Source organism: Passer montanus, unplaced genomic scaffold (assembly GCF_014805655.1).
Source record: "Passer montanus isolate IOZ18808 unplaced genomic scaffold, ASM1480565v1 scaffold72, whole genome shotgun sequence".
NCBI lineage: Eukaryota > Metazoa > Chordata > Aves > Passeriformes > Passeridae > Passer > Passer montanus.
The window spans coordinates 3,439,334-3,466,930 of NW_024372370.1; the positions used below are offsets into that span (position 1 = coordinate 3,439,334).

Genomic DNA, 27,597 nt, shown 5'->3' on the forward strand with positions numbered 1-27,597 from the left:
TCATATATTACATAACAAAAAGTAAAAAATTAATAGGAACTGACAATCCAGAGCATTTTAAAGGAGTGAAAAATTGCATTCCTCAAGCCATAAACTTTCCCCTCTCCCTCTCTCTGTTCAGTGCATTCGGACATTACTGACTTTGTTTCTTGACACTGTGATTAATGCTTTGTTTCTTTCTTTCTTTCTTTTTTTTTCAGCTTGCCTTAATTTTGTTGAGAAAAGCCTGTGTAGTTCGCTGAAAGTTTGTAATACAATCTTTTAAAAATAGATATAACCTGTTTAACAAACTCAGCAGGAAATGTGAAGAAGTGCATCTCCTACTTTCCTGGAGGTGCATTCCTCCTGGCCAACAGCACAGGTGCAGCTCTTGTCTGTCAGAAGTGGCCGCCACATCAAATTAAGTTTTGCTAAGATTGCTGTGGAAAGGCAGGAAATATCTGGACAGATTTTAAGAACATATAATTTCTAAAATCTAAAACAGATTTTAAGAGCCTATGTAATGCAATTTAGAAAGGTGCAAAATTTTAGAAAGTTTTTAAAATAAAAGGAATATTGTAAGTAATAGAATTTAAAATTATTTAACTGAGGGGGCAGGCAGAAAGGAAAATGGTTTTCCAGAGCAGTCGGTGTTCAGAAGTTCAGATCCTTGCCAGTGAGCCATAAAGACAAAGAAGTTGGATCCTGACCAGTGCCTGAGTGGCAGGACAATGTTTGGATATTGGTTCCCTGCAGTGGGAATGCTTTCCCACCGAGCATGTCCTCTGCCCTTGTGTGCCACAGCTGGTTTCTGCTCTTTCCTGAGCACCTGGTAGATCTGGGTAGGAGGATTCTGTGATTTCTTACAGGCACCAGGATAGCTCCAGCCAGAGGACACGCAGAAGCAGGAGCTGACCCTCTGTGGGGAGCACAGCAACATGACAAGGGGCATGAGTTGGAAGGCAGGAAATTCCCTTTAGGTATTAGGAATAAATTGTTTACCAGGAGGATGGTCAAGCACTGGGGGCGGGCTGCCCAGAGAGGCATCTCCCTGCTTGGAGGTGCTCAAGACTTAACCGGTCATGGCCCTGAACAAACCCATCTGATTAGATGTGTTTTGGACTAGATGACCCCTGGAGGTCCCTCCTAACCTGACTTTATTACCCTGTGATTTTGTTACCTCGCTGGAGCAGATGGAGGAGCACTGGGCTGCATTTGATTTATTATAGCTCTAAGTGGCACCCAGGTGCACTAATGATCACAGATTATATGTTGTGCCCAGAACATGATTCCATGTGGTCCCTGCTACCCTGTTATTTAGCACACATGCTGAAATCTTCTTTTCACAGATAGGTGCATTTCAGTTCATAACAGCAGTGCATTTAACTACTTTTTCAGCTGTTTACACACAGGAAATTTTCCATGGTCATCCTCTTTTTTAATTTATTTTTTTAGGATGCCTCTGGACACGCAAGAGAAAATCCCAAGGGGGGCACATGACACAGAGACCTTTAGCTCTGCCAGTGGAATACCCTTCCTGAGACAGCAGGGCAGGGATGAAAAGAAGAGACAAGCTCCTGGAAAAGAGGGATCATTTCCCACGTGGATGAAGGAGCAAAGATGTTCAGTGTGTGCTTCACCTAATGGGGGGTGGCAGCAACTGGAGAGAGTGGTTGAGGAGATGTGAGGAGACTGGCAAAGGCCCTGGAGGAGGCAGAAATAAGCTGCAGCACAGCATGAGTGAGGTGATCATGTACACGTGCTCTTTACCTAGCCCTGCTTAGGTGTAGCCTGGCCCTCACCATGCATTTATTTGTTCCAGTTTCCAGTTTGAAGGAAGGAGAGACAGGCGAAGGTGAGTTTCTGCCTTTTAGCTTTCCACCAGCATCTCTATTTGCAAGGAAGCTCTTCCACATGCCTTCCTCTGGTTCATCACCCCAGTTCCCACAGGGGCTCCTTTTTTACTCAGGGAATGGTTGTGCCATGAAGATGGTGTTGTGGTTTTCTGTCCCTGGCCCACTGTTTGTCAAGCACCAGTTGTCCCAGCTGGTGGCATAGAAAGATATAATTTAACTGAGAACCTGAAAATCGCAACCTGGAGCAAAGCAGCTTCTGCAGTGTAATTAATTTTAGAGCAAACGGACTGGGATCAAAAAAGGTCACGGTGACAAAGCGGAGTTAAAAGCTGTCTTAGATCAACATGCTCAAGCAATTCAGAAACAAAGGGAATAAGGAAATAATATGTGACAGATTCAAAAATCAATAAACCGGTTGTGGTTAGTGTGCATTTGATCCATCATCAATACTGCTCCTTTTGATCCTTCTGGTTTGATTTGGTTTCTGACGTGGTGTGTGTATTTCAAAGAGAAGTGGGTAAAACCCTCCAGTGAAAGGGGGGGGTTGCCTTCAGGTGTAGAGGCTCTTGGATAAAGAGGACAGATTTAAAATTAAATTTAAATTTTCTGAGCGTAAGAAATCACAAATAAAAGTGGCAGTAACGAGAGATGAGGACAAAAAAAAAATCTTAAAACATAGGTGTCAATGTCAGTGTGTTTGTGCTGGGGGATATGATCAAGTTCCCCTCATCTTCCCATCTACTGAGAGCATTGCCTACTCAAATATTGACTGGATCAGACAAACTTGGAAGTTTTTTAGTGAACCAAGCAACACTTCAGCTCATTTTTGTGTGCAATCTGTGTGCAGCACCATGTTTTTCCTATTTCTTCAGTGTAATGTTCAGCCGGCCTCCATGCTGACTCCTGAAGAAACAGTCCGCTACTGCATGTAGTAAATGAAGCAGTATATTACCTAGGAGAAAATTCATTTGGACTGCTTATTTTTGCTGGGTCACAGTCCAGAGTAGCCAGCAAGACATTTGCCAAGGGCAGGACATAATGTGCTTTGCCTGTTATGTTAATGCTTTCATGGTCCCATACGGAAAGTATTTTTCTTCCATTACATTGCAGTAGTTCTACCTTGCCATTGCCCTTGCAAAGAAATAAAGCCTTTTCCACTGATAATAGAGATCCAGGTATGCACTGTGGGGTTTTCTTCTGTTTTCCTCTTTGTTTTCCTCTTTGTTCAAGTGTCTTTTCTCAGCTGATTGTTTATTTCAGTGGCTCATTTATGTGCTCATTGCAGCTTTTAAATTCCCTTTAGCTGCAAACCGGGTGAAGAAGGGCAGAATTACTTTTGAAAATTCATTATTATAATTATATAAAGTATCTTTTTTTCATATCATAAATGCATTTTGTCTTTTAGAAAAGGAGAAATTCTTAAATAGTTTTGACTTAAGTTGCAGTTTATAATGTGGGAAATTGAGCATGTTTCTGATTTTGGCGGTATTATATGGAATTAAATATTGCACTGCACTTTTTATTTTCAAAAAAGTGGTATAGTGGCAGGCAATGGGATGATGCAGAAATCTCTTTACTTGGTTCTAGCTCTGGGAAAGTTCAGTTTCCTTTTCTTTTCCAGTGTTTGCTGTAGTTATTTTATGTGGACAGGAATTAGAAAATCTTTCAACAGCAAATTCATGTTTCAGAAGTCTCCGGGTGACAAAACAGTGGGTTTTGATTGTAAATTGCTTGACAAATGCCAGCAAAATAAAAATGCCAGCGGATGCCAAACATTGAGACTGGAGACACCAGTGTGTTTGATTTTCTTTAATGACTGCTCTTTGTTTTTCTACTGGATTGCACACTATTGACAAAAATTACTTTCAGTGATGTCTGAGGATTAAGGATTTATTTGGAAAGATGGCCCAGAGCATTTTGTTCATGTGGTATTCTGGGAACTGTTAACTTTTCTAAATACATACAAGAAAAACCTGATTTTGTAAAAGAGAGCTAGGACATGGCATGCAAAAGCTACAGGCTGAGTTTATCCATTAGAGAACTGGACAAAAACATTAAAATATAGCTGGAGGAAGTGTTTGTGCAATTGCTGAATATACTGTTAGTGTGAAGTTCTGTGCTTTGGTATGAAATGCAAACATAAAAATGCATGAAATTCTATTGCCAGCCAGAAATCCCACCCTATGCCCTCCAGTCCCATTAAATACAGGACATCTCTGGAAAGTGTGCGGTGCTATGCAAGGAATTTTCCTGCTTGTAAAGGAAATCTAGAGGCATGGGCTGTAGGCACCAGCTCACAGATGCCTGTGTGCAGGCTGGTCTGTGACTGGAGCTGTGTGGAGCTGCAGTTCTGTGCCAGCCATTGTCCTCCTCACCAGGCACCTTCCAGAGACACGTCACATGCCCTGAGCTGTGAAAATATTGATTTTGGGATCACATGCCTGAACAAGTCTCAATTTTCCTCCCATCCCAAACAGGATCTAAGCTCAGGCTGGGATCCTCGTTGAGCAGGTGTATGCCCTGGAGGTTGCTGCAAGCCCTTTGCCTGCCTGTTCTTTGCAGGAGGTTATGTTCACCTCTGCCACAACTGTTCTCCAACTCCGGCAGCACAAGCCCCAGTGCAGACTGAGGACGGCTTAAGCATGACCAAAAGCACAAGTGCCTCTCTCCTGCCTGCAGGCTCCCCCTGTGTCAAACCACCACTTCTGTGGGAATGATGGCTGCAGATTACCAGCCTCAGGCACAGGTCACCCCCCAGCTCTGTACAGGGTGACCAGAGAAATGGAAGACATGACAGGTTTTGAGGCCTGAGTTTAAAGTACAGAAATTAAAAACCACAGTTAAATTAAAGGGAAAGTGCAATCCTTCCCTGTGTTCAACAGAAGTTAATTCTTGTCTTTTTCCAGCAAATCTCATGCTGACTGAGCAGCCTCTGTTCACCCACGCCAGCAGCCCAATATTGTCCTGGGTTCTTCAAGGCCTTCCTCCTAGCTTGTAGACATTGTCTGCCTGTTCTCATCCCAGTGAATCGCAGCATGAGTGGCTCAGCAGATGAGCCTCTCGAGTTTGAAGCGCTCATCCCTCTGCCCCTCTCACATCTTCAGCACTGGCTCCCACAGCGAGTGCCTTGTGCAAGCAGAAGCTGCCCAGGTGCCCCAAGTACCTCACAAGTGCTGAGGTGTTTCTTGGCTTTTGGGAGGGAGCAGCAGCATCCTTGGATGCATGCCTGTCAGCTGAAAAGATCCTTGCCCAGATGCATTTCAGTGATTAATCTGCTGCCTCTAGGCTTAGGGGTGTCCATGCCACACAAGAAAAGAGAGGAAGGTTGGATTTGCTTGAACAGCCTGGGACTGGTAGGGTATCCCAAGGGTGGGAATCCTCCTAGATATTCAGATCAATATCTACCATGTGGTAGGAGTGATGCAGAGCACTGTAAATAAAGCACATAACAGCTTGTGTTGCAGACCTGTTCTACCAACAAGGCTTGGAGAAGTCAAGGGGCTCTCTGTTTTCCAAGGCAGGACTGTATGAGGTCACTCTCCTGTCTGTGCTGCCCCTGAACTCAACCTCTCTTCTGTGAGACATTTCTGGGCACGCTGGTGGTCTGCTGGCTTGTGGGAATGGCCTCTGCCAAGTTTTTCAGGCATGGAATAGGTCATTCCTTTCTCATTTGTAAAGTGTTGGGTTAATTTCTAATCAGAAGTGCCTTTGAACTTCCGAACTTTGAACTCAGTGAAAGAAGCCTACTCTTGAGTACATCAAAGCTTGTCACTGTGCTTGGGGGAATGATTTATGCCACAAACTCATCATGCCAAGAAATCATTGCAAGTTCTTTTTGTGGCACTGGCATCATTGAATATATTAATACGCACAAGTAAATAAAACAACGCCATTATTCTAGGATGCACACCCCTGAGAGCAGAATTTTCTCTGTAGGTTTTCAAGAAGGCTGAAATACCACCTACTGATCTTACACAAAAAAATCTCTCGTGTTAGAACACAGCAAACAAGAACACTCATATACATATTTATTAATTTATATTGAAAGGATGTGATACAAATTATTTTATATATCCCTGCCTTATACTATGTCTCAAAAGAGATCAGGCTCTTGTCAAAACTATTATTTCCTAGATATGGAAGAAAAATTATTTGGCAACAACCCCACCAACCACAGTTTCACATTTGCTTGATGACATTAAACACATTACCATTACAAACTGATGAAACCAATTCATAAAATAGCAAGAGAGAAATAATGGTTTAGGATAAGTAGAGGAGACTGAAACAACCCAGGACACATACCATCCCTTCTCTTAGCTGATGAAAATGTTCTTTTCCCTTTCCTTACAGAAATCTATAATAGGACACTACAAATGGTGTCTACAGCAGGGTCTCTCTTTATCCAGAGAATTTCTTCTGCAGTCAATGCTCTCACATACTACTGCACACTACCAGTATATCCATAGGATAATTAATTACTAGAAGTGGGATGGGTATGTAATAATTACAGCTGTCCATTAGCCTTATCAGGAATTATCTAAATTTACTTGCAAAACAGAGAGGTACTTCCTTTGTAATTCCTTTGTAGCTTTGCTTTGCAGGCCTAAAAATGCCCACCAGGACAATAATTTCATTAGGATTTTGCTTCTCATCCTTTTTTTTTTTTTTTTTTTACACTGTCTGGGAAGAGAAGTTGCTTTGGTGTGTACTCCATAACAGAAGAGCTCCCAAATGAGCTGGTTGTGAATCTCAGGTCGCTATTGTTCCTCATCTTCATTCAAACAGCAGGTTACAACAAAGTATGACATTCTGTGCTGGTTTGTTTGTACAACAGCTGAGTTTTTTGCAATAGGGAAGTAAAGTGCTTGAGTCATGTCCATTTGTTTTCAATAGGACTGCAGTAGTATTGACCTGAGAGGTGTTTGTTTCTGAGGTTTTTTCCCTGATGACTTCCAGCATTTGATGCTGATTTCACTTTTTTGCTTGTATGGCAGAAGTCATGCCTGGTGAGATAAGCCACCTTAAGCTGTTCCTGATCCTCAGATGAGCACTGAGAACAGTGTTTAGCATTTCTGTGGGCATACTCTGTACTGTTGCAACACAATACTTTTCACTTTAGTGTTCCATCACCTTCAGTGACTATTGTCCCAAAATATTTGCAAGCTTGGGAATACCCAGAGTTATGATGGTGGCCCTGTATAATCACCCTCTCATATGATTAATTTTGGAGTAATTTGTACTCATCAGTAGAGCTTGCCAGATTTTCTATTAGAAGGATGAAACTGCCAGGTCATGTCAATGACCTCTAGTCCTGCTCTGCCTTGTGTCTCCCTTCAGAACAGCCAGGCACTGGTTCACACAATTACTTCTACACTGTGCATCCAGAGACTTGCAGCCTTATTTAAATTATGTCTGCTCATGACCAGCTCCCTAAATGGTTCACATAAAAAACTAACTGCCAGTTGTACTTTCTTCAAAAGTGGAAGTGGAGGGGCAGGTACTGATCTCTTCTCTCTCATGACCAGAGACAGGACCCAAGGGAATGGCATGAAGCAGAGTCAGGGGAGGTTTAGGTTGGATATCAGGAAATGTTCTTCCCCCAGAGGGTGTTTGGATACTGGAACAGGCTCCCCAGGGAAAGGGTCTCAGCACCAGCCTGACAAAGTTCAAGAAGTATTTGGACAATGCTCTCAGGCACATGGTGTGATTCTTAGAGATGGTGCTGTGCAGGGCCAGGAGTTGGACTTGATGATCCTGATGGAGCCTTTCCAACTCAGAGTAGTCTATTATTCTATGATTCTATGATTATGAGCTCATCCTGGTGGCATTATTATTATTATTATAGCAGTGAAGGATCTATACCAAAAGAGGAAAGTCAATGAGGGATTTACTTTCTTGATATTGGAGTATTTTATTGATGGTGTGAAGCAGCTGTGAGTGCTGTTTCTCCAGCTCCTAAACCACTTTCTGATGCCTGTGTCAGAAAGGATCTCTGAATGGTGATGGAAAGGGTTGACCTTGCCTTCTGTATTAGTATGCTCATGTATTTTTTTTTAGACTCTTGTTGCTTCTTAAATTAAGAGAATACTACTACATTAGTTATCCCTGCCTGCTGGGAGCGAGGGTGAGGCTGAGATGCCTTTGTGCCTAGGAAGCAATTTTCAGACCAGAGACTCCAGAAAAATGCAAATTTTTGCCCACCTTTGTATGCTGAGACCACAGAGGGCACACTGTGTAACCTCCCCATTTGGCTGAACCATGGCTGGAAATGTGACACTGGCTTTGCACCTGAGCATGCAGAGACACCTTAACTGAAGAGTTTTTGTGTGATGACTGTATCATATATGCTTAAGGGGCAGGGTTATGTCTTTGAGCTGAAAGAAACTCCTTGGGAGTACATAAATCACAGAAGAACTAGGTTTGAAGATTGTATCATATTCAGTGGAGGTGATAAAATCTCCACAGCATTTCTATCTCTGAAATTAGTCATTATTTTGAATAATGATGCATACTTGCTCATTTTCATATGAACAGTTATGAGGAAAGCTTAGCATGAAGGATTTACTTCAAGCTTTCAAACTCTTCCTCAAGATCCAGTGGTCTGTGAAGTTTAAAGATCACTGACTAAGGCTATGTGAAGTGGTAACAGGGATTGATGACACTTGAATAAAGAGAGTTATCGATCTGTGTGACAGCTGCCATTGCTAACAATGTGGTCTAACCACACTGACACCTCTCTTCCTCTCCCTTTCCTTGCCAGCCAAGACTTCTTCAATGCCTCTGCAAATGACCCTTCAGTCTGCTCTGTATTGCAACATTGATGGTAGCCCCACAAACAAAGTAATCAGAGCTTCCCACAAGTTCATTTACATCTGAAGTGAGTATGATGCAATATGACAAGTGGTGTTTGGCATTATCACATTATAGGCAACCCTGTTCCACTCTGTCACTGTAGAGCATTTCCTGGCAAATGCAAAAGGGGGGATTCTGTTTAGCTTGGATGGCCAAAGCACAGTTGTCCACATCTGGGCTAGTCATCAGAGCTCCATGCACCATAGTCAAAGGAGTCTGCAGAGCTACTCAGCTGATAAATGTAGGGTGAATTGGGAGAACTGTGTCCCTGAGTGCCTAACTCATTTTATTGACTGTAAAAGGAAGCAAAATGGGCAGGTTCTTATGGAATCATCTATATTACAAATGTCATGGGATGACTTTTTTTACTGTCAAATATTTTAATGTCGAATCCCATATTTACAAACGGAGATATTTACAACCTGAAAAGGTTTTGTCATTCACAAATACAGGCGGGCAGGAACGTAGTGCTTTTGTATTGCTGGAGATGAATTTTGCACCCTCTACTGGAAAATATGTTTGGTGCATATAAAACAGGGAAAAGGGACATAGATACAGTGAAATCCTCTCCTCATTGTCCTAAAGCAGAGCTGTTACATGCTGACTAATCCTCTAATTTCTGGTCACTTATGAGTACTGGCACACGTGACTCTTGAATTGTGAATTTACCTGCTGCCAAAGTTAATAATCAGACTGTGGCCTCTTGTGAAATATGATTTCCAAGTGAATACACTGAAGCTCAAAGAAAATAAAGATTTTTTATTATTTTTTAAATTTCCATTGGTATGTATTCACCTGGAAAATCCAGAGCACAAAACAACATGAAAAACCTGAATATATGCTCCACTATGGCAGTTTTGTAGTGACATTGCTCAATTAGTGTTAGGATCTATGCAGCTCTGAGTTTGCAATCAGTTCCTCTACCCAGTCACAGGAGAGCAAACAGCAATTATTATTTCACTTGTAAGAAGAAAAAGCTCTTTTCAGGGTTACATCACACGCCTTATCTCCCTGAACAAGCAAATGTGGCAGGCGGATAATGCAAGTGAAAGAAACGGTTGGTCCTAGAAAGTCTGACCTTGGAAGAATGGTAATTTCAGCCATCAAAAAAGAGAAAGCTGATAGTTTACCCTCTAAATGAGAGGTTCCTTGACTGAAACTTGAAATGTGTGAAAAGGGATGTGAAAGGAGTGTGGACAGCTTTCCAGGTGGGATGTGGACATTCCTGTCTCTGAGTTGTCTCATCCAATTCAGCTGAATGACACTTCTTCCAATCTTCTGATTTAAGCAGGATAGAGTAAAATGGAGCAGGTAGTTACCAGAGTCTGATATAATGAGCCTGTATGCTCTCAGCAGAAGTGTTTGCAGGGAATCTGCTTTCCACTGATATGACACGGTCATGTGGTGGAGGTGTGTGGTCACTCGGAATCTCACTGGATCCTGGCTGGGTATCAGTAAGCAAATAGCAAATAAAACACATCATCAAATGGATTTACTGTGTTAAATTTGCAAAGATCACAAACTACTCTTTGCACTGCTGACAGGCCCTGGTCATAGCATCTTTGGCAGTCTTAGCCAAGGGTGTGAAAAGGATCAGCAAAATAATCAGTTCCCTCCAGGCATTCTGAGAAAGAAAAGGCACTTTGCCAGGAATAAGAAATGAGATCTGTTTTGTGAAACGAGCTGTTCTTCAGGCCAGTTCTTCTCCCCAGCTTGAATAAGGCAGGATCAGGTCAGACATGGTACTGACAGCTAGCTTTGCTGAGCTATCAGGTATTACCTTTGCTTACTGTCTTTGAAAAGGGTGAAGCAGTGGGGCAGCACATAGATATGAAAAGATGAAGACCCACTTCTTCTGGAGAAAAGGACTAATACTGGAACATACAAAAAAACATTTAGTGTCCAACCCTTTTGCCATTCCACAGAGACCAGGCTGGGTCTCAGCTGCTCTTACCCACAACTACACAAAAATGACTATAGATATGCTCAAACATCAGTAAAAACCTGGGGTCCTATATGTGGCTTCTGGTCCATACTGGGTAGTACAGCAACCACCAGCATTCCATGTGTGATGGACTGAGTCCAGTGCAGAGCTCCAGTAGCCCCCAGCTATCCCCAGAAGCATCTTTTGTTCCCCTGAAATGGAGAGCTTGCAGATCTGGCCATGCTCCACATCCAGGGAGCCTTGACTGCTCCCCACTCCCAGCCATGCCTGTGTGAATTAGTGGTGGGTCCCATCTTCTGACATCTCAAAAGGCAGCATGGCTTCCTGCACTACATCTGATCTTGGAATTGAATGCATTTTGCTACTGGGATCTCACAGCAGCAGGGCCCATAGGCTTTCTAAGGATGGGAAAAATCTGTTCTTTGGGAACTGAATTTCCCCTGAGTTCCCAAACTCTGCACAGTGACAGAGGAACAGTTCTGTTAACATTTTTATACTCCATGCAAGCAACATGAAAGCATGGGGATGCACAGCCTGCAACAGGAGCGGACAGTGAAAAAAGTGAGAAAGGACAAGAGAGAAACAAACTGGTCACAACAACTCTGGAGGAAATAAATCTGTCTCCTGTGGACCTGAGAGACATGGAAATGTCTGGCACTTCAGAATATGCTGCCTGTGGGCAGGGAAAACTTGTGTGAGGAGAAGTAGCAAGCCCTGAGGAAGAGCCTCTCAGCTCTTAGGAGTGTTCTGGCATGAAGGTAGGAAGGCACAGCAAAATAAGAGATATGGTCATTTTATAAGAAAGACTTACTCTTCAATAACACAGCTGTGGATAGGGAGGAATCCATGAGGAATTTGTATTACAAACACCTGTGAACCACAAGCCTGAGCCATTTACTGATTTTGAATGGGATCTGTCTGTCTTAACATAGTTGTCTCAAGTTTAGGATTTAGCCTAAGCCTAAGCCACTGACTCTAAACTCCATGTCTGGTAGACGGACACTTCCAGTGGGTGGTCCAGTTCATTGACCTCATACACATTTCTCTGGGGATTCCTGTCTCCTTTCACTTATTGCAGAAGAGCTTTGAGATTATTACCTTAGACATCCTCTTTAGACTGCTAAAATTAGTGATGTGAGCCCCACCTTCTAAACTCAAGAGTTTAGAGTTGCTCAACGCAAGAGGCAGTGCTGTTGAAATGAGTGACCGGTTGTGCACCTCTGAAAAAGCAACTTTTCAGACCAGTGATGAACTCCACACAGTACCCACAATTTGGCAACTGTCTGAGGCATGTCCTGTCTGTGAACAGCCCCACTGGTCACACTTGGGAAGGATTTCTCTCTTCTTAGATGATGCCTGTTATATCCCTGGATGGTTGAACCTGATTGTTGACAAATAAGATATAGACACAAACAAAAAATTCTGCTTTCGTCATACCAAGTGGGTTGGCTTTCATGCACGTGGTAGGATATGGCCTCAAATTGGGATGAAATTGAGTTATTGTACTGTGGACAGCTAGAACACAGTGAAAAGGTCACATCAGGAAAAGGAAGGCATCCAACTTTGCTCATTATTCTCCCAGGTATTTTTGTACTGTGTGTGCCCTGACAGCCAGAGTACAAGGCTTTTGAAGCATCCTTCTTTGCCCCAGAGGCAGCAGGTGGGATGAGTGGATAACACTGTCATCCCTGCTGCAGGAATCCATCTGATCTGCCTTTCAGGGCTAAGGAGCAGCAGTGATATGTTTCCTTCATGTCTGCTCTTTAGGGAAAAGGTTGTGTCCTACCAGTACCTTGGGAAATGCAACATTCACATTTACTGTGTTATTTATGATGGGGTGAAATTTCACACGGTGTTGCAAGTCGCCTGGAATGTGTTTGCCTTGGCATGCCCTCTTACTGCCCTCAAGTGAATTACAGGCATCTCTTCAGGTATCTATTCAGGCAGACCTTGTCCACTGAATAATTTACTACTCCTGGGAGGGAGAGGTGCTGGGATGTGCTGCTCTGGTCTGTGGTACTGGGCTGTTCTGATGCTCAGCAGGTGGCGAGGGAGGTGGGTCAGTGGGAACTTTATTGCTTGGCACTTGCAGAACTGGCAGCTAATTAATGTCCTCCTGAGGTTCCCACTGGGAGTAGCTCTGGATCTGTTCTTGTTACAAGACTGCTGCATTTTAGAGTGTGGAATGGGACGAGTTGGTGGGAATTTTTTGAGGCAAATGTATTCTGGCCAAAGTGATCTGTATGGAAATATCTGTTCTGTTCTGTACTTTGGCATTTGGGGGCGTAGTAGGGAAGTTCCAGTGTGAATGCTTTAATCCTAAAAATAATGCTTTTCCCAGGCAAGGTCTACTGCAAATTTGCCATGTGAGTAGACCTCAGCATATGTTGGTGAAACCATGACGATGCTCTTCAGCTGAGTTATCTGATGGGCTTTTACATGTATTCTTTTGTGCTTCATGGCATCTCTATGGGGGAGGGAAAGGTTTTTCACCTGCTTACCTCTCTACCTGAAATCCTTTGCCATTTCAATCTTCTGCCATTGCTTTTGTTTTCTTGCATTATATTTTTTTCCTTTTCACAGGCTGAAGTAAAAAATTGATCACTTCTTCCCATTTTACTGACTCATTCAACTTTACCCCACCTACTTACTATTTATTTTTTTCTCTTTTAGATGTCTCAGCTATCTCTGTGTTCTGTTGAAGAGTTTCAGATGTTATGGGGCATATTAAATGGTCCCTCTAATAGTGCACCTTATATTTCATGGAACAGTGTTTTCTTGTTTGAGGATTCACATATCTCAACTGCCCCACAATTTTAAATTACCCCAGGAGATTTTTGGATGTGGAGGGAGAGACACAGGAGCAAGTGTGCTGGCAACAGCATAAAATGTCCATTGGCTTCCCTCTCACAATGTCCCATAAAGTTGCCCTTCCTAAGGCAAGCTCCATTTTCAGTGACAGTCAGTAGTGCATTTATTCCTGGCCAGGAGCTACATCTTCACTCTTGTAGGTTAAAGACCTACATATGTGTATATGGGAGATGTCCTGCCACTTTCCCCCTGCCTTTATTACAAAAATGAACAAACATGGTATTGATTTGTTACACATGCTCATTTTTCTCTGTAGATTTGCCCAATCCCCTTGATGGGACACTGCAACATCCTCTGGTATTATCTGGAATTGTGGAATGAGGCTACTTGACTTTCCAAGCATCAATTCTCCAGATACTATTACATTTTCAGCCTTTTAGGAGAACTAAATGTGAATTACAGTAAGTGACCTGGTTGGTGGTGCTTTTGAGTACATGAAAACATTTGTTTTCCTCATACCATTTAATTTAATTTAATTTCATTTTTCTCATCTGAGCCTTACAATGGCAACTGTACAAGCTTTATAGTTTGGGGCTGACCTTGGAAAGAGTGAAGTGTGTGGCAGTACTCTTGTTTCCAGCAGACACTGAGCAGAACATCGCAGGGCAGGTTGCATGGTTACATAACAGACGGATGAGCAGTCTTAAGAAACACTAAAACTGTATTTAGGATCAGGTTGAAGATAAAGAAAAGGTGCTGTCTATTGGCAAAGCTGATGTGTAGAGCCTGCTGTCCTCAGAAACACATGACAGTCTGTATTTTAGTCAAATGAATTCATTGCCACCAAAATAGATGCTGTAAGTGAAATAAATTACATAGAGTGGACAATGATGGTGGGGTTGATGAAGGGCCTGGTGAAGACCCAGTCAGCGTGGGCAAATGCACCTGGAGACTTCAGTCTCTAAAAACTGACCCCAGATAGCTGGGAGGCACCTGGATTCACATTACACCTGGAAGAGGCTAAAACATTTAAGGACCCCTATTCTTTATATCTTGATATCAGGGCAGGATGATAAAGACATATCTTTATATCAGGGCAGGATGCAGCTTAGCCAGCTTTAGCTAAAAGATTTGCCTCAAATTTTTTGGGCAGATTCTTATAGTTTGAAGAGAGAAGAGAGGCAGTCCCAAAGGACAATTTCATCTCTGGTTAGGGCACTTAGAGTACGCTAAAAAAAGAGCTAAGGAGCAACTCAAGTAATAAGCATATAAGGCTAGTGCCATTTTAATTGTCTTAAAGCATCTTCCAGTGCCCTAACTGGGGGATGTGTGTCTTCTTTACCATATTTTCCAGCCCTGCAGAAAGTTTCAGGTATTTTAAGGACTTTGCAGATATCTTGTGTTTAAGTATCTCAATTATTCCCTTCTGTCTAAGTTGTATGAGCCTTTCTTTCAGACCCTGATTCATTCAATTTAATTCAGGAGTGTAATTTCCCATGCTCCTTCTGTAGAGAGGTCTGGAGAGATGTACTCCATTTACCTAAAATTTGATCCCCTCCCCTCCAGAGATGTCTATACAGTGCTGAAGCTGTGCAAAAATGCTGGCTGACAATGATTATTACTCAGATTACCAGTATACTTAGAGATTATCCTATTTCCCATGGCCTGCCCAAATAACAAACAGGTATCCCCTTTAAATGCCTCCTTTTTTTTTCCTTAACCAAGCAGGCAAAACGACCCATTTCTTAACATGCCACTCCAGCTTGTGATTATCTTTATACTCTGAGTTCAATGGAAGTCCAACACCTCAATTAAAGGTCTCAGTTTCATGGCCCATCATCTCAGCTGAAGGAGAAATTCACTTTTTGATATAAGAAGCAGTCTGCCCAAGACCTACAGCATCACAAAGCTGCTTACCTGGGATCACATGAAACTGCAGCAATTCTGCAGCTATGCCTGAGAGGTCAAATGCCTCAGTCCATCTGGAAAGAATCACTTATTCCTCTGAGCATGGGATTGGAAGCAAGGATGGCCAGACCCCAATTTCTTCTTGGGACAAACCAGTTCGCTTTTGTAACTCACTTTTTTGTGCAATAAGGAACTATAAAAGCATGCACGCTTGACTCTCATTTTTACATAGAATTTTATCATGAAAACCTCTGCTTGCTGATATAAATCTCTGCCTTTACTGCTAAATTATTTCTTTTAAGATCTCTTACAACAAGAAATAACCCTGAAAGTATTTCTCTCCTTCATCGAGCTCAAACACCTCTCCAGATAAGGAATACATCTGAGAATTGATTTCACATTAAGACTTGATTGACATTCAGGACAATACAATAATTCACTAAATGGCCTTTAGAGGGAAGCAGATCCAAAGAATCCATGGAGAGATCAAGAGTAAGCTTTTTGCAAAAACAGGTTGCCAGATCTTGTTAAGCAAAACTTAAAGCTGAGACACTTGGCTCATTCCCTATGTCTCTGTGTAGTACTGGGTGAGATTTGAACACCCCTCACATTATTCCAGCCTGAAACCTGTCATACAGTGAAGGACATCAGGGCTATTTTGTCTTAATCTGCTCATGTCAGGAGACCTTGCTGCTTTGTTTCCTGAGGAGTCTTCCTTTAGCCTTCAAAAGCTACCTTGAAAGTTGGGCATGAAAGAGAGCCACAGGAGAATCTGGGACACTGTGCAAGGGGTAGTCAGCAAGTCTGGAAAGAGATACCTTCCTGTCTGATTTTATAAACTATGGGCTGAAGTAAATAAGTGACCTGATGTTTCCTGACTTCTGTCTGCTCTCTTGTGAGGGATCAGACAAAAATGTTGTCTGAGAAATACCTACATATAGGCAGAGAGCCAAAATCTCAGAGGGTGATTTCTAAATACTACATATTTGAAGGGCTGTGGTATGTGTGACCTTGTAATTCCACCTGTTTGAAGCATTCTTTTTTACACAAAAGTGTGTTTTAAAGGTAGAAAATTATTTTAAAGATCTTTGCAGATCAGAAATGACAGCAAATTCTCTATGGGTAAAGTTTTCTGCCCTTGCCACGTTCTCTTTATATCTTGGGGGCATGCTGATGGGGCAGGAATTACTCAGTGGGCAACTTGCCAAGGCAGCTTGCCTGTGTGCTGCACTTCTGGCTGTTGTTTTATGAGGACAAAGCAGATGTGCTATATATAGCCTGGAATGAGATAATGAGTCTGAAGCAGCCTGAAAGAAGTTAATGCAATTTTCAGTACGTGCATACTGCTCTATACAGAAGGTCCAAGCAAAAAGCTTAGGCATTGAACCTTGGCTGCCAATTGTAAAACTTCATGGCTCAGTTTGAGACAACTGTCTCTCCCCAGCATAAATCAGCTCTGGAGTGTGCCCTGAGCAATCCCAGTCACCAGCCTGCCCTGCTCTGTTTGGTGCCACAGATGGAGCCTTCACAGATTTGTGGAGGATTTTGAAATGGCAGAAGCCTAGAGAAAGACAAACAGGGCTGAATTTTTAAAGATATCCCCAAACCAGCAAGCATCAATTATCAGACTTTCTTTTAACAGGTTGTGAAATTAACTACTTGTGAGTACCTTTAAAACAATAAAGAGACATGTAATAGGATAGATTAGCTATATTAAATCAATCTAATTTCTTTCCTAAAATGTTAGAAGGACAGTTAGGTAGAAAGGTGTACTTTAATGTTGTATAACTTGAGTTTTCACACTCAATACAAACAATATGAGGTTTGCTGAAAACATTCTAAGGCAGGATGCCAAACACTCACTGAATCATCAGTACCTTCCTGGCCATGATGCCCCCAGAGGGGTCTGCAGGGATCTGTGCTGAACCTGCTGCTTTTCACCCTTTGTTAGCACAACAAGCAAATAGGGACCTTGTTACTGCTGGCAGAGCTACAGCACATGCTATTGAAACAATGTGTATGTAAATTAAACTATTCCAAATTCTGTCACATTATTTGTAAGATGATTTTTAGAGTGACACCTAGCTCCCTGGCAGCCCTTGCACGCCCCTTCTGAGAGCAGGTGCTGCCCCAGACATGATGGGTCACAGTGCTCCAAGGAAGGTTCCTCTGGAGTTCCCAGGCATATAAAAGAAGGTGTATCCCCTTTGTAAATGAGATGTTATACTCCAAACTTACATAAACAGGGTAATTCTATCAGGTTTGGTGCATACCTTTTCACTGATATTGCTGAGGGAAGCTCTAAGCAGATTAATGAGTTCTGGGTGTAAGTTTAAACTTTAATCACATGCATTAGCATCCAAGGGTTGTGCAAGACAGCATTTCAAATGAAACACAGAAAGAAACTTTCATAACATTTTACCTGTTGTGGAAACCTTACCATCTCTGTGTACTCTTACATGTATTAGTCATAACTGGACAGAATATCCTAATAATATGATTTTAGGCTTTTACCAGTGAACTTTTGAATCTTTAGAAATAGGAATAAATTCATAGAAAAAAATCCAGCAGATAAACAACAAGGTTCTTAGGCTTTTCAAGGACAAAAAGGATTATCCACTGTAAAAGCTCTCCTCTTTCCAAATAGAGTCCAATTGACCATGCCAGCATAAACAGCAAGGAGAAGAGCAGAAAGAAAAAACACTTGTGCCTGAGCAAAATGACACTTCCCTCTCCTTTTTCCCTATGGGTGAGAAAAGTTTTATTTTCCGTGTGGACAGTAATTTGTGGATCCCCAAATCAAATTTTCAGGAATGTTTACCCTAGAAGACCAAATCAAACTTATTAATCCTGCCAGCAGGCCAATTGTTGATGTATTTACATAAAGTTCTTCCCCTAATATTTGTTTCTTGGACCTTAGTTTCTGCTGTAACTGGCTATATAAGAGCTTCTGTCATATATGTGTAATGGATGATGATAAAAGTTGAAGATTGGACTTGATGATCATGGAGTCCTTTTCCAACCCAAATAATTCTATGACTCTATAAATTAAATATTGGTAGAAAGGCAGCATACAAACTCAAAGAAATAATCTGATTCTTCCTAGGTATAACAAAGAGGCTTGGATAAGTGGCCAACTCATCTCATTCCTAGTCAGATAATTAGGACCAGACTCATGTCTACATCAAAACATATTTTCCAAAAGAGAAAAGAACAGTGTGAGAGGCATGAACTGTACCATAGAGGAAAATTCATATTGCTTATGGTATAGAGGTCTTGAAATAGGTGAATAAGAGCACATTATTGATGAGGATAACTATCTTTATTACTTCCTCAGTTGTATCGACTGACAGCCTCCTGAATTATTTTGGAATGGACAGCATGAGGAATCTCGTCCACTGACACTTTTAGCCTTTGTGATGGTTACTAAGAAGCTGTATGATCAAGACAGTTTTTATACAAAAATATTCCCTACACAAATTCTTCTCAACCTTGGATTTGTTGTTTGACTAGAAAAAAGTGTAAAGACATCTTTCTCCTAGAAAATTTCTGTTACCTAATGCCCTCTCCTCAAGAAACTCTCAGTAAAGAATTTCTTCTTTAGCTCTGTCTAAGCCTGCCCTCCATCAGGTTAAAGCCATTCCTCTTCTTACTATCACTGCATGCTCTTGTGAAAAGTCCCTCCCCAGCTTTCCTGTAAGCCTCCTTTAGGTACTGGAAAGCTCCTGTAGGGCCTCCCTGGAGCCTTCCCTTCTCTAGGCTAAATAACCCCAACTGTTTCATTCAGTCTTCATAGGAGAGGTGCTTCATCCTTCTGATCAGTTTAGTGGCCCTGCTCTGAACTCATTCCAGTAGGTCCACAAGTCCCACGAGCGCTGGAGAGAAGTGGGTTCACCAAGCCCCAGATGCTGCTGTCAGATGTGGTTTCCCCTTCTGTGGTCCAGCTGGGACAAAGGGTTCTGGCTTCTGCCATTTCTCTGAGTGCAGTCTGACTGGACATTGTTCATCCTTTTCTTCAAGATGACAAAGAGATAAAAGCTATAAAGCATTTCAAATGGAGAGGACGGGTGCTGTACCTTCTTGATTTTGACAGAAGTTATTCCAAGCTAAGAAATGCAGCAGTGACTGGTGGAGTAACTCCCAGTGCCCTGGAGGAACAAACTTTCCAAGAACCTTCAAACCCCACCAATGCAAAAGGATTTTTTCTTTTGTGAAGCAGGGTGATCAAACAAGCTTGGTTGTCTTCTTCTACCTCCTCCTCCATTTTGCCATAAACCTACCCACTTCTTTTGAAGTTTGCTCCCTAGATTATAAATACTCTGGGACAGAGCTGCTTTGTGCTTTGTGTTTGCACAGTGCCAATTACAGACTAGAAGCCAATAATAGGCAATCAGCTTTTGTTCAGGTTTCACTGGTTCCTGATAAGTGCAAATAGAGCACAATGCCTCTGGCTGGTTCCTTTGTGGAGCACTGCATCAGAGAGATGTATTGCCCTAAATATGTGAATACAGATGACAGCTGAGCAGTGAAAATATCTCAGGAAGCAGATTAGATTGACAAATGTCCTAAGCACCCTACAGAGCTATACTTTCCTTCCAGTCCTTGCCAGTTCTAAAATCTCCGTAGTTGATAGTAAAAACGAAAGCGGCACAGATTTTCCAATGCAAATACAGTTTTATCCTTCAAGAGAAAGGATGTAACTTTTTGGATATAACTGGAATTAAAACTTAGATATGGAATTCAATAGTATATGAACTACTGTAAAAAAGAAGCCAAACTTAAAAACTACTATTGGTCACATTGCCAGATCTCAGTGCAGATATATGAAGCCTATGAGGATTGGATCCTCTATGCAACAAGGCCAGTTAATCTGCTTACTTATCTGACATTAAGCACCCAAACATCTCAGTGCAGATATATGAAGCCCATGAGGATTGGATCCTCTAACAAGGCCAGTTAATCTGCTTACTTATCTGACATTAAGCACCCAAAGTGTAGGATTTTAGGCTGAAATAGCAGCTATTGGGAAACAAACACTAAGTAGATAAGAAAAGCTTTCTCGCAAACTTTTTAACTTCCTCAATCCAATTAAAAGCCGTGCTTCTCCTCTCCCACAAGATGTTGCACTGCTTGTTTTTCACATGCTGTGCTTCTTCCCGTCCATGACTTGTGTCCTTTGCCAGACTAACAGGCATTCAGAGGAGGGGTGTAAGGACACAGGTAAAACAAGTAGCTTTTAAAAAATATTTCATACTACAATAATGATTAATATATGAGCTAATCACAAGGATAAGTGGACCAATAAGAACATCACTGTTATTATTTTGTCTGTATTTTAGGACAAGAAAAATTTAAAAGAGTTCAGACTGTGTATTTTAGAGTAGTAAGGTAGATTGCTTAAGGCAGCATGTTTGGGATAAAGCACTTGTGTTACCTTATCCCAGCTCATGTTGCCATATGTTGCACACCCCCCAAAATTTCTTGTACCAGTAGGATGCAATTTCCATAAACTTTTTCTGAAATTTTCTTTTTAAAGTATTTGACAGTCTGTTTCTAATAGGAGGAAATTCTGTTGGCCTCATGAAGTCTGACTCTGATGTAATTCCATCAAAATCTGTGGAGTTTCCCTGGCATTCAAACTGAAGTAATTTAGGAATTACTCAGGCTTTGCATTTCTTAGATTTTGCCAGTAGGAACTTGGAACTAGCAACTCAAAAATTACTTTTAATTGCATCCGGAGATCCCCATTTACTTTCAAAGATACGATCTTCATCGTCACACACTCTGGATCTGCACACTTGCATTCATGTTTAGAAGCTTAATTATGCATCAATTACATGGGGGAATTTTAAATGAGATTTGCTGTTCCTTTTGTTTTGTGGATTTGACTAAAACATTCTGTTTATTTTGGTGTCACTCTCATAGCTGGCATGACTGATTTCTCTGATGACTAATTTATTTGAATCCAGCCAGACATATACTGCCAACATCTCAACAAAGGGCTCCTTTGGAAAGGGTTTATAGAGTTTCAGTTCACTCTAGCTATTAAGCACTTTATGAAAATGTCCATTGATTCCTAAGAGCTGCCTGGTAATGATATAGCCTTCAAGAGTGAGCTTAACCAGCCCTTCCTCTTGATTAGCCTTTTTGCCCACTGTAATTACTTCTCCACCAGTCTGGGATTTGTAGAGGACCTTTCAAGAAGTGAAGCATCTTTAACAAGGGAAACAAGGGACAACTTGAATTTGTGTGGACACATGAGCACAAGGACTATGTTTCATGTAAAAGCTTGCTCAAAGGAATACATGGCAGGCTGATTTTTAAATAGCTGGCACTATCTCTTGCTTAAGTGAGATGCAGGCTCTCAGCAACTGCCTATCAGAAACTTCTTTTCCATACTCATCACCACACTACAGCTAAAGAACATGGAGTCCAATGGGGCACCTGGGCTGTGTGGAAAGAGAGGATGACAATGCTTTTCACACCAGGGACAGCCTGAATCCTGGTGAGATAAAGGTCTACTCAGTGAAGACTGAATGATGTGGGGTGAAAGGGGCTCCTAGATCTGAGGTGACAATTTAAAGGCTGCAGTGCTTTGCCCCTGCACCAGCTTTTGGTGGAAGTGTTGCTCCCTTCAGGCAAAGACTAGGAGAGAGGAGATATGTGAAATATGGGAAAATTAGCTGCAGAAGGACAGAAGGACATTGCTTTCCATATGCTCTCATGTTTGTATTGAAAGTTCTAGAAATGAATTATATCCAACTGATCTGAGGTATGGGGATCCACCTGTAGGTATCTTCTGAGTCAGGATAGGAATCAGTTGAATCCTGCCTGGTATGTCCATACCTGCACTAATCATCCATCTGCTGTACTGTCAATTGGCACGTCTAGACTGCTCCTTTGACCTGCTGTAGGCATGTCCCAGAGATAAGACAGAAGCTGTCCCAGAAGGTTCCCTTTTCCTGTTGCCTATAAAGTCATTACAGGGTGATTAGATAACTCACAACGTTTTACAGTGCTGATGCCTAAAGTGGTCTGGGATAAATCCTAAACCTCTGCTTAAGATCCAGTGCTGCAATTTTATCTATATCCAGCTTCAGGTGCCTGATGAACTAGGATAACATCTCCCAGGCAGGAAAAAGGAGAACTTTAGGACCCACACCACCCAGGATTCTTATATGTGATAGAAGAAGGATAATATATAGCTTGAGTACTTCAAGGAGTTTGGCCTATATTGTCTTTCCCTGTCCCCTGGGCCCCCCTTCTCTTTTGGACTCTTTCAGATATGCTAGGAAAATAGAATAATGTTTGGCAGAATAGCATGGAGAAATGAAATAGGATGAATGTGAGTTTGCTGCCTTTGTTTAGGGCTGTTGGTCTCTCAGCAACATCTAGGCCAAGTCATGGGCATCAAATGGGTTGCACAGAGCTCAATGCTCTGTAATCACAGAGCAAAACACCCTCTCCAAATTCAGAAAAAAAAAGTAGGAAATACTTCTAAAAAAATGCAAGAGGATTTAATACCAACTGGCCTTTGCAGATCAAAAGTTCACTAAAAGACCTTTGTAGGCCAAAGGCTACTGGCAAGTGGACACTGGCTGCTGCATAAATTGTATTTTCTGAATTATGGCTTTCCATCTTAACAGGCTGTATGGGAGAGTCCCACAAAGAGAGGTGAGGACATCAAGAGGCACATTTCACTTCTGGCAGCTGGAACTGAACATGGGGTATAAGGCTAAGCTGATTCAGGTATCTTAGATATCATAGATCTCAGATATTGGAGGTAATCACAGAGTGAAACAACTGCAGAGTAACAAAAGTAAGCTAAGGGTTAGAGACAGGCTGTCCATAAAAATGGGCTGTTGCTTTTAGGATGGAATGATAAAACTGCTAATTTTTAATTCTTTGTAGTAATCCACTCTCACCATTTCCTGTGGTATTACCACTGGACATGGGGAACTGATTATACTCTTCCTGTTTTCAGCCACTTATTACGTACTTGAAGACTATCTCAGTGCCTACAGCTAGTCTATTTTAGACTAAACAGTCTCAACTCTCCCAGTCTTTCCTCAGAGAGCATGTTTCAGAAACTTGAGGGATTCTAGTTGCTTTTATCTGTGTGCCCTTTCCAAGTCTTCTGCATCCTGCTTCAAGTGTAGTACCTAAAGTGGACACACAACAGCAGCAGAGGCTTTGTTTGGGCCATACAGGAGCCATCTCACATCTTACAGACAAACAAATTTGAAAAAGGCTCGTTATTTGTTTTTTCTTTTGCAAAACAGTACAATCTATATGCATTAACTGATTTCAGCTGAGAGGATCCTGGATATTGGATTGATCCCTGCTAGTCTATCTACTCAGCCCCCACAGCTGACCAGAAGCTTGAAGGAATTCTTGTTCTGCTGAGTTTCCTGTAAGTTATTTAGGAAGAAGAAGGTTGATATTTTGAGGCAAAGGAGAGGATAGATTATAAAAATTTAAGATTACCTAAGCAACTACCAGGTCAGACATAGCACTGACCTAATTTATGATCCTGTCTCTGCTAGCGGCATGAAGGAGACAGTAAGGCTGCAGGGATGTTGAGAGAAAAGGAAAACAAAAAGAAATAAATCCATTTTGAAAATATTGCTGCTGGTAGAATTGAGTGAAAGCAGATGTCACCCAGTGAACTTCAGACCCTGAAGAAATGTTATTTCTTTCACTTAGTGAGAAAAGTGAGCAAGCCAGCGAAAAAAGTCTCTGGCTTTAAACCCACTTTGAATGACTCATGCATAATAGAAATAAATCTTGGTTGGGAGCAGACTTTTCCTCATCATTCCTTTTTCTTTTAAAGATCTTCTCAGGAGTCTTGTAGATCTCAAATACATTTCTTTGCTTCCTAGTTCCTGTCCCTCGTTCAGCAGTGCTTTCCCTTCAGTGTTAAGGACTATAACCATGTGCTGTGAGTGTGTATGTGAGGGGATATAACATGGATTTCTGTTGCTAGACACAGATTCATTATATTGTCCAAGGTTCAAAACTGTAAAGAACAGGTGGCTGAAAGCACTGAGTCCTCAGATAAGAGCTGTCACTCACTGTGTTGCTTAAAATGCTAGAAATTTTTGTAAATCAACTAATTTCTCCCAGTTGAGCAGGTAGATTTTGCTGAAATTGAGAACTTGGGTCCAGTCCCCCTTGTTTAAAAGTGGTGGCCAAATTGTCACTATTAGGTCAAGGCAGAGCTGGCATCTTGCAAGCTCACTTTCTGCTTTCCTAATGATCTATGTGTTTGGGATGGCTGTGTTTTTTCAGGAGTTCTCTTCCTGCCCCATGACCCAGCTGTTGTACACCAGACTCGCTTTCCTTGTCTGCAGGTGTTTTATCTCCTTGCAAACTGTTCCCAGGAGAAAGCCATTCCTATCTCCCAGACTCTCCTTTCACCGGGTTGTATGTGAGTCTTGCACACATAGACCTTGCTGATAAGTGAAAATCTTATCAGCTGGCCTTGACAACCTGTGGTGTCCTAGGCTGCCTTGGGCTTGCCCTTAGGCGTCTGCAGAAACCAGAGCAATCACCTCACTGCAGCACAAGCAGTGAGTGACCTTAGGAAGCACTCAAACATTTGCATATTATTGCATACATAAAAACAATAATAAATGTTGGTGGGATGTGGAGCTTATCAACAGGCTCCACAAAAGCTCCTTCATTTGTTTATAAGGAACTGCAGACCAGAGATGCCTGAATTTGCAGACAGGAAGGGTGAGGGGGGAAAACACCTCCACTTGTTTTCTCCTTTGAACAACAACATTTCTCTTAACCTTAACCATAGAAGGTAGTGCAGCCACTTGGCAAACAGACTTGGGTGAAGTATCTTGGCTGGAAATGTTGGCTTGATTCTGTTAACACACAGAGTGTTCTGCTCCATGCCTGCTGAGGGCAGAGAGGGGAAGGACTCCCCACACTGCAGCCCTCTGCACCCCCCAGACACAAGTCTGGGCAGCAGTTTGCCTGCAGACACACACTACTGGCTTCAGCTGCCATCTCACCACCTGCCTCCCTCCCTGGTCTCCCAAGCACAGGCCCTCAAGAGGGGCCACCACCAGCAGCCAGGGCAGGGGAGCTTTGCTGCTCTGAAGCATTGGGTTGGGGTGCTGCAGCCTCAGTGAAACCCAGGCCAGAGTATGGCTGTGGCAGTGCAGGATGTCCTGGCTGTGGAGGGAATCAGAGCCTTGAGGCACAAGAGGCACCGACACCTGAAAACCCTGCATTTCTCAGAAGAACGGAGTTTCTAGGGACAATATTAAGTAAGCACAATATTGGAGGTTTTGTAATAGCCACTGAGCAAAACAAAATTATGTGTGGCTTGAGGATGTTGAAAGGTGGTGTAAATTAAAGTTGTCCATTGCATTAATTTTGCTAGAATATAGTTTATCATCTGCTTTGTTAGGAGGAACATTTACATTAAAAATACGATATGGAAAAGTCAGATGCCATTAATGATTAGTTAGTTAATTAGTTAATTAAATTACCTCTTTTCCCCACTTTGTGAGATAACTATTTGTGTTATTACCAAAAGGTGGCTGACTCAGGGCCCAGCATGTGGTGTGATGTTTGCTGGGATGAGATGCCAGCCTGGGGCAGCAGCTTGGGCACGTGGTGAGCTTGCAGTGGAGAAGTTGTTTATATATCCCCAGAGTCCTGCTCTCCCAATAAATACCACACAGAGATATGGACAGGGAGTCACTTTCACTGTTTCTTACTGGCTGTGGTTTGGTTTCTGCTTTTACTGCTTACAGGATGAAATTTCAATAGAAAGGCTTTTATGTGACAATCTGTGTTATTGTTTAGAGATTCGTTTGTGAAGAAGGAAAAGGCAGTCTCAAAAAAACCATAAGATTTTGGCAGATGTCCATCTACAGAGGAAATTTAGAACTTCAGAGCTCTGGTTTCCTTTGGAAATATGATTCAGTGAGTGTTGCACTGAATATGACACATCTTTGTGTCTGACTGCTATCTGCAGAAGAGTAACCTCACATCTTAGCTGGATACAAAAGTAATAGCAACTATAAAAATTGTTAGAGTGGACCTGGTAGAAAACCAGCTTATATTATTCTGAAAGCACGTGAATGAGAATCTTCAAGCATTTAGTTTTGCTTCTGATTTTGACTGTCAGGTTATGCAATTGTATTCTTTCAAACACCAGCTGAGTCTGTATGATTAACTTCTGGAGGGGGATAGAAGTAAAAATTTGGAGTCTATCCAAATATAATCTTATAAAATAATATTAATGACACATCCAAATGGTGATGTACAGTTTTAAAATCTACCACATGGAAGCCTTGTTTATGGAAACTGTTCAATAATACAACATATCTTAGCTCAGGACGTACAGTTTTAAAGTTCTGCCTTTACACAGGTTAATCCTCAGGAGGTGTTTTACCAGATCTTGGTTAATTACCTCCAGATTAACACATATTTTCTTTAGAAAAGTTAATCATAAAAAAACAACATAACTTGAATGTTCAAATGAATGTGCCAGTAGACTTGGGCATGGTCTTCAGAAGTGTTTGGTACCTCTGCTTTTTTAACTGTTTCAGGTAATTTCCTAGAAAAGTAAGTGGCAAATGTCTGTGTGTCCAGCACAAGCTATTTAAGGGGTGATATGAATGAAATGTTCTCAGGAGACTTTGCGTGTACCAGAATTTCAGCATGTGCTTGGCTGGATTGAAAATAAAATGTTTTCCATTCAGCAACTGAGAAGTGCTCTGGCACTTAAGAATGGCCTACATTAAGGCACAGAAATCTGAGGTGGTGTGCTCTCTCCTGTTTTAGGAAATGCATCCCTGAAGAGGAAAGTCATACAGGAGACCCAGGCTTCAATGTCACCTGTAGAGAGAAGATTAGGTGGATTATGGGAATCCACTGGGCACAGCCAGAGGTCCCTCCCTCAGTGGCACTAGAACTGAGTCTGAAAAAGTGGGGTTCTGAAGCCCTGAGTTGCCCGGGGCAACACCTCATCTCCAAGCATTTGATTTAATTTGAGTCAATGAAAACCTGAAGGGAAGACATTGACCAGCCTCTAAACCAGCAGAGTGTCCCATGGCACCCACTCCAGGGAAGACTCATAAGGACAACTGGACACTGTAGGACTTGAGGCATGTGGGATGTGGGGAGGAATCCCATGTGCATATCTCTAATAAAATGTCTGTGCTCATCTGGCATTTTGCTTTACATTGCAAAACTACATGTAAGTACAATGAGAGA

General features: G+C 41.9%; 1 protein-coding gene and 1 long non-coding RNA gene across 2 annotated transcripts in view; one reads left to right on the forward strand and one right to left on the reverse strand.

Moving 5' to 3' along the window:
- The window catches only part of CLDN10 (claudin 10), a 54,732-nt gene that overhangs the window by 19,186 nt on the left and 7,949 nt on the right, over nucleotides 1-27,597 (reverse strand). The gene's annotated exons all lie outside the window — the stretch shown is intronic.
- LOC120512304 lies at nucleotides 2,948-27,482 on the forward strand. The gene is made up of 4 exons (XR_005629990.1): nucleotides 2,948-3,010; nucleotides 8,599-8,715; nucleotides 13,763-13,907; nucleotides 27,166-27,482. It is a non-coding gene; the product is annotated as an uncharacterized LOC120512304 (long non-coding RNA).